At 43.9% G+C, this 9,502-nt stretch overlaps 1 long non-coding RNA gene across 2 annotated transcripts; it reads right to left on the reverse strand.

The window, feature by feature from the left end:
* Window positions 1-1,291: 1,291 nt before the first annotated feature.
* LOC143435694 (uncharacterized) lies at window positions 1,292-6,470 on the reverse strand. Of its 2 annotated transcripts, XR_013106162.1 has the most exons (4): window positions 6,333-6,470; window positions 4,190-4,310; window positions 3,174-3,269; window positions 1,292-2,065 (listed from the first exon to the last, which is right to left on the reverse strand). It is a non-coding gene; the product is annotated as an uncharacterized LOC143435694 (long non-coding RNA). The 2 variants fall into 2 exon arrangements; XR_013106161.1 differs by having other exon boundaries at window positions 1,292-3,269.
* Window positions 6,471-9,502: the final 3,032 nt, after the last annotated feature.

A 9,502-nucleotide genomic window follows, 5' to 3' on the forward strand; every position in this document is an offset into this window, starting at 1 on the left:
TCATTCATTACCTCATGCGCTCTACTGCAGACCTACCACCAGCTTGAACTCTGCCTCTGGCTTCTCCCTGTGATGGACTCTTATATCTAAAGATGTAAGATCTTTCCTTCCCCAAGTTGGTTTTGGTTGGTGTTTTATCACAGCAAGGGGAAGCAAAGTAGATCACTACCTCAAGGGGCGTGTGTGGTGCCCTGGGCTTGTTTTTCTTCTCTCTAGGTTGTGAAAACACACCTCTGGCCTGGTAAATGGAGCCAGAGGACAAGGAGTACAGGCACATTCCTGCAGTCACCGGTCGTCCCCTTTCACAACCGGCTGCTTCCAGCTTTGTTCAGAGGCCGCTGCTATGACTTGGGAGTGAGCTGATTGACTTTTTCTCAATATTGTGGGCTATGAATGGACATTCCTAGCACTACCCCTTATCTGAAGCTGAGCGCCGACTCCCAGCTCCCAGGCCTCATTACAAACAAATCTTTCGATTGTTCAGTTTGAATGAATAGCCCAGCCATTCTTTTACTTAACAGAAAGGCAGTGACTTGCCAGTGACTATTTAAAGCATGGGTTTCCTGAAATGGCCTGGAGATACTGCCAGTATTTCTAAGTGTCTTCTAAAAAAAAAAAAAAAAAAAAAAAGATTTAGGTCTTATTCCAAGGAGACTTAGTACTGTCTGGAGAATGGTGTGTTAGGGAGTCGAAGCTCCTTTGTCGTCCTCAGTGGTATTTATTGTCTGTTACAGAAAAAAAAAAAAAAAAAAATATATATATATATATATATATATATATATATGCTATTTTTATGCATTGCTTGTTTGCAGTTCTTAACTTTTCCATGACTTGATAGGTAAGAAAAAACATAATATTTTGTTTTGCTTCTTCAGGGTGGCTATAATATTATCTTTCTCTCTCTCTCTCTTTCTTTCTCTTTCCTTTATCACTCCCCCTACCCCACCTTTTTGAGATACATTTTCATGTAGCCCAGGATAGTCTCCAATTCACTTTGTAGTTGGAGATGACCTTTAACTTTTGGGCATGATTACAAGCTGTGCTGGGCACTGATCTTGGGGCTCCCCGCACGCCAGGCAAGCACTCTACCAACAGAGCTACATCCCCAACTTTTCCTTTTCTCATCACAGAAAACAATTCAGTGGAAGTAAAATAGAGCACTGATGTTTTAAATCGGCAGTTGTAAGATTTTCTTGGTGAGAGCTGCGGTGTACTTACTGATGAAGCACTTGTTCAGCATGTGTGAGACCCTGGGTTTAATCCCCATGACCTCAAAAATCGCTTAGGTATAGGTCGAAAAATCAAATTCCATCCATGTCTAGCCAAACAGGGATGACCACAGAAGGTGACTGAAGCCGGGAACTGGAAAGTTAGGACCACAGACCTTTCTTCCTCCTTCCATATCCTCCTTCTTTCACAGAGATTTACCACACACCATCTATGATCCAAGGCCCAGGGATACAGTGCCTAGCTGGGCAGATGAGAGCCTTCATGCTAAGGTGATTTTATTCTCACAAAAGGAAACAAACAGTAAACAAGTCAAGGCCAAACAAAGTTAAGGTTCTCTTAAATTAATTAATCAACTAATTAATCGTTTTAAAGCAGGATGTCCCTATGAGGTAGAAATTTCTAGTTTCTTTGGAGACTCAGGTCATGTTTTGCTGGGGCAGACAGGTGAAAGGATGTTTTGCTGAAGCAGACATGTGAAAGGACGTGTGATGTTTAGAAAGAATATAAATATGACCGTAGACAGTGGGACAAAGCTCTTGCTTTGATTTCACTTTGCACTGTTTCTTTCCATAGTCTCTGTTGTTGATGCTCTAGCACTGGTTGGCCTTGCCCTGCATTGCCGATCTTTGTCATGACTTCGTAGAGAGTAACTCACCAAAGAACTTCTCATCATATTCCGGTGGCTTCTTGTCCCTTCCATGGACTTGAGCTGATCTGGTGGAGCCTCATGGTTTATTCTGGATCAAGCTGCAGCCGTCGATTCGTGTGTGGTGTCTGCCGAGTGGACTGGACTGAAGCTGCTGATTGGTGTTTGGTGGTTTGCTAGGAGACTGAACTGTTGATATCATGACAACAAAGACTGAAATGGCCCCAAAGAACTATTTCTAAACAGGCCCACTTTCCCCGTGTCCTATTAACCTTTTCTTTCGACTACCTCTGGTGGGTGGTGGGCTAGAGGGAGGCTAAAGCGTTTAAGAACCCTTATTAAAATGGGTTTTGAAAAATATAAGCCTACATCCCTATGTAGCCCAGGGGCTGTCCTTGAACTCATGAATCATCCTGCTTCAGTGTCCCAAGCACTGGGATAATAGTTATGTAATATTATACTTAGTTAATGTAATATGTCTTCGGGGATGTTGCTGTTGTAGGTTGCAGGGTCTGTAGCTAGGTGATATTGATTATTGTTTTTCCCATCTGGTAGCATGCAAAGTACTTTTCAGTACCATGAACTCTATTTAGTAGGGGGTGAAGTTGGGAACCAGATTGATATTTTCATCTTCAGTGACATAAACAGGCCTTCCCATGAGGTTATGGAGAGTAACCAATAGCCTTTGGAATACTCGGTGCAGTAGTGGCACAGATATGATGGGGCTGACTATTCATTATTATTGTTGTTGTTGTTGTTAATGGATTTAAAGCCCACTCCATGAGCAAGAACCCATACTTGACACTCCTAAAGTAACCAAGAACCTCCGACTGTATAGTGGACCCTAGGGACAAAAATTCATACTATTCTGCCCAATGAACAGAGCAGTAAAACCAGTCCTGATGACATATCCCTTACCCAGAGACCATTATCCTGGCCACCCCTTATCAGAGAAGCTTCTTCTTGCAGTAAATGGTAATTAGCACAGGAACCTACATCTGGACAATGTGCAGAGAGTTAGAGACTTTAGACTCAGCTCAAAATTGGATGGCTTTATTACACCCCTCCATGCAAGGCTCATGGATGGATCTATTGGAGGGGGGTCGTGAAAAACTGTAAGAGCCAGATGTGTGAATTACTCAAAAACAAAACAAGACAAAACAAAAATCCCAAAACCCTAAAACAAAAAAACTTAGCGTCATCATCCAGACACAATAGGACTGGTGCATAATGAACTCACAGGGATATGAACTCACAGGGATATGAACTCACAGTGATATGAACTCACAGTACTCACAAGCTCTGCTCAGGTTCAAACCAGACAAGATCCCAGCAACCGAGAAGCGGACACAAAATCCCACCTGCTAGCCAAGAGGCTGTTTGCAATTGGTTCCTGTTGGGAAAGGGGAAATCCACACTGGCCAATGGCGGGTCACTGGGTACATCAAACACACTCCAGGGAAGGCCTCATGCCCAGGAATAGCTGCCCAACACCAAATTCAATTCAGGGTTTGTTGTTTTGTGCACTTTTTGTTATTTTTTTCTCCTGCTTTTCGTTTTCTTTCCTTTCTTTTTTGTTTCTTTCTTCTTTCAAGAGACAGAACATGACATTGTATGTGTAGAGAGGTAGGGAAGATGTGGGAGGTGTTGGGGAAGGGCAAGAATGTAGTAAAAATATATGAAAACATTTAAGTAAAAAAACCAATTAAGAAAAATCAGATTCTTATAAATTGAGGCACCATAGACTGTGCTGCCCGATTCCTGTTGTGGTGCTGGGAATCCAAACCATGGTTCTGTGTAAATGTGCTTAGTGCTTTGCTGTTGTGGTAAATCTCCAACCAGATAAGACTGGTCAAAGAAAACACAACTCAATAATTATGAATATAAACTGCATGCCTAGATTGGGCAGATTCACCACTACACTACTCTATTCCCCAGCTATGAGATCCCTTATATCTTGCAGGTTTTCCAAGTCATGTGCTTGTCCTTCCACCTCCGGCTCCTCCATTGTCTTCCTCCTCTGTCATCCTCTTCTCCCCCCCCTCCCCTTCCCATCAACCTTTATTTCTCCCCCTTCTCTGCCCAATCACTGGCTCTAGCCTTTATTTTACAAATTAAGGTGGGCGGATGGTTCACTAGAAGTCACCTGTGTACTGACTCACTCCTCCTCAGCAGCCCCTCCCAGGAAAGGGGAATTAGCATCAAAATACAAGACCAGGGCTATCCACCCCACTTTGCCCCCAGCTCCATTGCTCACTTTTGAAAGTGAATGAGGTGTTCTTCATAGTCACTTGACAACAAGTATACTATTACCTGGGGCACAGCAGAAATGTCACAGCAGAGGGCTCGCAGAGAACTGGAATAGGGTAATGTGTGGCGGGCTGGGTGGCTACTTGAGACTGGCAGTAAGAGATCTCTTCATGTAAGCTGAGCCCTGAATGAAGAGAAGAAACCAAGTACAGGAAGGTGACAGGGACACTCCTTCCAGGCAGACAGAATGTCCAGAATGAGTGCTTCCAGCAAGGACAGGTTGGAAGAATCTGAAGAACGGTGTGGTTGGTGTGTGGTAGGAAGACTGGTTGGACACAGGGCCAGAAATACAGGCAGGGGCCCTGTGAGCTCGGGTCTTAATGAAATCAGCTTTATCCAAAGCAGGACCAGAAGTCATTGGAAGGTTTTCAGCAAAGAGGTCACTTAACTAATTTTGCTTTTTTTTTTTTTTTTTTTAAATGGGACCACTGTACAGTAGAGTGTGCTTATAATTTAAAATGTTATTTGCTCTTTTCTTTGATATAGTGGGTTTAAAAGTTTTTTCTCTTCTAAGAATGCAATACTATGACACTATGACATCATGTGTAGATCAAAGGATAGGGTATTTGAGATTTCCCACACACCCAGAGATGACGACGAAGTGTGATTGGCTGTAGATGGATATTTACAACTGATGGGTACATGAGGGTTTTGTTTACTATTATTTCTGATCCTATATACATTTAAACATTTTAAATAAAGAAAATAGAGAAAGGTACCACCTGGGATACAGTTATGTGGAGACTGCATTGTGGAAGGGCAGCGAGTCGGTAGCTTGGTGTGCCAAGGAGTTAGTTCACTTGGTGGAGGGAGTTAGGCTGGTATAGAACTGAGGGAGGGAAGGGATGGGTTTAAGATGCATTTTGTAGTGGAAGCCAATATAACCCACTGCTGGATGCTTGGGGTAAAAAGACATGAGTACCCAATGATAACTCTTTTATTTTTAACCTTAAAAATTGGTTGGATTGAGATGTTTGGTGATGCAAACCTTAATCCCAGATCTCAAAGGGCTGAAGCAAAAAGATCCTAAGTTCAAGGCAAGCCTGGGCTACATTGTTAGGCCATGTCTTAAAGACAAACAAACAAACAGACCAACAAACAAGCCTGTTATTGACCAAGATAGGGAAAACACAGGATGAACATGTGGAAATACATGAAGGGATATATGAAGACATGTTCTCTCTAGGTCATGTTAAGTGTAACACGCCTGGTAGCCATTCATCAGTGTCAGGCAAGTCTGGAGGTGCCTAGTGATGTCAGGATATCATATCAGATGTCTCTGGATAACTACTTCATTTCCCTCAGTCAGCAGGAGCCTTCCTTATCTGTCTGCTTCTGTGTGACTCCTACTGACTTTCTGTGGGTAGAAGCCGACACCATCCTTTACACACGACTAGAGTTTTTTTTCCCTTCAGGGATTTTCAATGGGAAGAAAGCTCTGTTCAAGGGCGGGGAAGTAGATTCTGCTGGGAAGTAAGGGAGTGGAATCAACCATTGAGAATAAGAGCCAGCCCTCTCTCAGAGGAGATCGGGCGCGTTCAGGGTGGTATGGCCGTAGACCAGCACTCCCTCAGAATGCAGTCCTTTATGCGGCCTTTGAGGAAGGTTCCTGGTGGTGAAGCCATTCCTTATACTTGGTCCCAAGAGGAAACAAACTCAGTAACACATAGTCGTGTGTATTGTTTCTCCATTGTTTCTCCGTCCCATGACTCATTGTCTCTGTCAATTTTATGTTCCTTTGTCAAGACACTTGAAGCTGGGGTGACTTTAAAGAAAACAAGCCCATCTGCCCTATAGTTCTGGAGGTTCAAGGGCAGGGCCTAATGTCCCAGTAAGGGTTTCGGAGACACCATAAAATGGTAAGGAAATAGGAAGGGGTCATTTGTTTGAGAGGCAGTGCTGTTGTGTTAAATATTATTTTGGGGGGTTTTACTCCACTCAGACTGTATAGTTCCCAAATACAAGACAGAAAAGCCTTATATTTATAATTAACTTTAAAGCATCAGAGCTGGGCAGATAGCAACCCTCTATGCTAATTTGTCCACTTCCCTCTCAATAACCCTAAGATATCATTTTCCATGTTCTGCTTGGGCCACTGCTACTCCAACAGGCTGGCCCTCATGGCCATGCGCTGTGTTCCACCTACCTTATGGTGACTTCTTCCTTCTTCTTCCTTCTCTTTTCTCACCATCTCTGCCCAGGAACCTTTGCTCCACCTCCTCTCTTCTGCCCAACCCCGACTGTAGACATCTTTATTAACCAATCATGGAGAACTTAGGGGGCAAGCTTCGCACAAAGCTGGAATACATGAAGAACTGGTTGTCTTAGAGCAGCCAGATCCCGGGACACAGAATTTAGCATTTGACTTCCCACAGAACCAGACCAACCTGCTACCTAGTGCGTCAGTCTTGATTTGTATCACTGTTCTCTCGAACAGTAATTTTTTTTTTCTGCAAGAGCATTATTGATATTCTCTAAAGGTGGTGCCCTCGTGACCTAACCAGGTGCCACTAGACCACACCCCTTAAGGCTCCCTTCTCTCTCAACCTTGTCTCTCCATACCCAAGCGACCCGCACATGAACCTCATCCCAAACAAAGCACTCTCTTGTCCCTTAGTATTCTGGAAGCAGGAGAAGGCCGTGGATGAACAGAGGTGACAGAGGACAGAAGCAAAGCAGGAAACAGAGTTGTCACAGACTCTGCAGCAGAGTTCTCCTTTCTGCAGATTGTTTCCAGTGCAAACAGAAGACATAAAGGTCATTGGTGACCTCAAGGAGGCAAGTGTGGACGGCTAATGTGGACTGAAGGAAGGATGGAAGGTCCAAGAGGAATGAGCACAACAAGTATACAACCTTTATTTGGAAGAAAAACAGAAATTCAAAGGGAAGCAAAAGCCAGCTGTGTCGGCACAGACCTATCTGTAGTCTCAGCGCTTGGTAGGCAGATGCAGGAGCATGAGATAGTGTGGTTATCCTTAGCTACACTGTGAACTTGAAAATAGCTCCGTCTACATCACCACCATCACCACCACCAACAACAACAACAACAACAAACAAGCAAACAAACCAAAACCAAATAATAACAAAAAAAAGAGGAAAAGAATGCATAGGAAAGGGAGACATTTTATGTTCTGAGGATGAACATGCTTTCCATATGTTTATGGAATATTGGAAAGACTAGCTATGCGAATTGCACAGAAAACCAAGAGACAGGAGAATTAAAGACACAACAGAAGAAATCTCCCAGGATTTCATTTATTCCCATCTCAAGGACCTTAAGACAGTAGAGACAGGAATTCCCAAACTCCGATCCCTGTAAGACAGGCTAGGAAAGACACCCTAACAGGTATGCCGGCTTCAGTGACAGAGGTGATATCACGGCTGAGCCACAGCTACAGAACAGGACAAGAGACACCACACACCACAGCCTTCTCAGCTTACAGACTTCCTGTTCATAGAAGAACCCCAAGAGAGGAAAGGGCTGGAACAGGTTGGACACATTCAGCTAACACACAGACACACACATGCACACAGGCACGCATGCACGAACGCACACGTTGCTGTTTGTTTCATGAATATATCTTTGCTGTGGGCCGGTGGTCATAATCAGGAAAATTTCCTTTCTGTAGCTGTGGGGAAACATTATCTATTATTAAACTCGGTCACTGTAAGGAGTCTGTAGAGGAGAACTCTCTCTCTCTCTCTCTCTCTCTCTCTTTGTGTGTGTGTTCCCCTTTAGTATTACTTTGGCTTCTGGGTCTTTTTTGAAGATGTGAAGACCAACACCTTCTTGTAGGGAGGAGTCCTGGCCAAGGAATTGTTCCCATGCCTCTGTGAGTCCGTGACCCATTAGAAGAATGTTCTAACGGGCAGTGCCCTTTTGGGTGGTGTTCCTGGAAGCAAAGGAGTTCTGAAGTTAATGAGCTAGTTTCTTGGCCTTCGTTACTTCTAGGAAGTACCTTGGCCCCTGGCTTGTCAGGGATTTTAGGCTATAAAGAAGCACGATTAGGAGCTGAGGCTTGAAGGCAGGTGTGGGTCAGACCCCGGCCCTTCATTTCCTAAACCAGTGTCATAAGGGTATTTTCAGTGACATTGTCCTTACATGTTTCTTAGGAAGACTGTGATTTCACCAAAGTGTCTGGCACAAATGTGGGAAGGAATAATAAAAGTTGCAATCTTTAGAAGGACCTGTTGACATAAGGTGACGTTCTCAAATATCCAATGTATAGTCTAGACTCTAGAGAGAAAAGAGGAGACAATTTGAGATATGAGGTGAGGCTGGGATACCAGAGGGAGCACGGAATTTTTATTTTAGATTTATTCGTTTTATGTGTATGAGTGCCCTGCTTGTGGGTCTGGTGCCAGCGAAGGTCAGAAGAAGGTGTCAGATTCCCTGGAACTGGAGTTATAGGTGGCTGTGAGCCACCATGTGGGCTGCTGGGAGCAGAACCCAGGCCTTCAGCTAGAGCAACAACTCCTGAACCATCTCTCTGGCCCTCGAACTCTGGTTACTGTGGCAGATTGTGACTCAAATTCCAAGTTAGCTGCTTGGGTTCTTGGGCTCCATTTTCCCACCTTAAAAATCTGGCATGGTGATGCTTGCCTTGTGACACCGTGACAAAGATGGCTTAGTAAAACACTGAGCACTGCCTAATGTATGTTAGGCATTCCCCGGAGAAGGATGGAGTGGGGAGGATGGGTGACAGTGACTCACCATTCACATAATAGAGGCAGTGTAGCTCAGTGGGCAAGAGCAGCAGCCCACATTCCTGAAATCTCACCAAGCTAGTAATTGGTAATTATCCACTTTGCAAGGGCAGGGTCTGACCCTGCCCAAATCTCAGTTCTGATGAGTCAACAAAGGTTGCTAGGTTTGGCATAACAAGGGCTCCTTTCAAACATATGTAGGTTATTAATAATCTTGGGCTCCAATTTTAGGCACCCCCTCCTCCCCTTTTCATTTTGCTTTGAACATCCTGCCCTTTGATGAAAAACAGTCTATCCTAAATCCCTATTTTCAAAGATGGCCTTTTAAAAATTCTTCCAGTTGTATCACTCAGGCACGGCAAGACCCTTGTTCTCAAGTTTGCTCAAAGTTCATGGGACTCACACCCCACTGTATTATCCTTGCCAAAATTGCTTGAAATTGCTTAAGTGGAGCTGGGTCATGGGGAAAGAATCAGATAAAGCAAGAGTATGACACATTCTAGAAGACCTAGATTGAAAAATCTTGAGAAACAAAGTAAAATAATAATGATAACAATAATGATGATGATGTCAGGGCTGGAAGCAGGCAGACACAGGTTAAGTCATAAG

Source organism: Arvicanthis niloticus, chromosome 22, assembly GCF_011762505.2.
Source record: "Arvicanthis niloticus isolate mArvNil1 chromosome 22, mArvNil1.pat.X, whole genome shotgun sequence".
NCBI lineage: Eukaryota > Metazoa > Chordata > Mammalia > Rodentia > Muridae > Arvicanthis > Arvicanthis niloticus.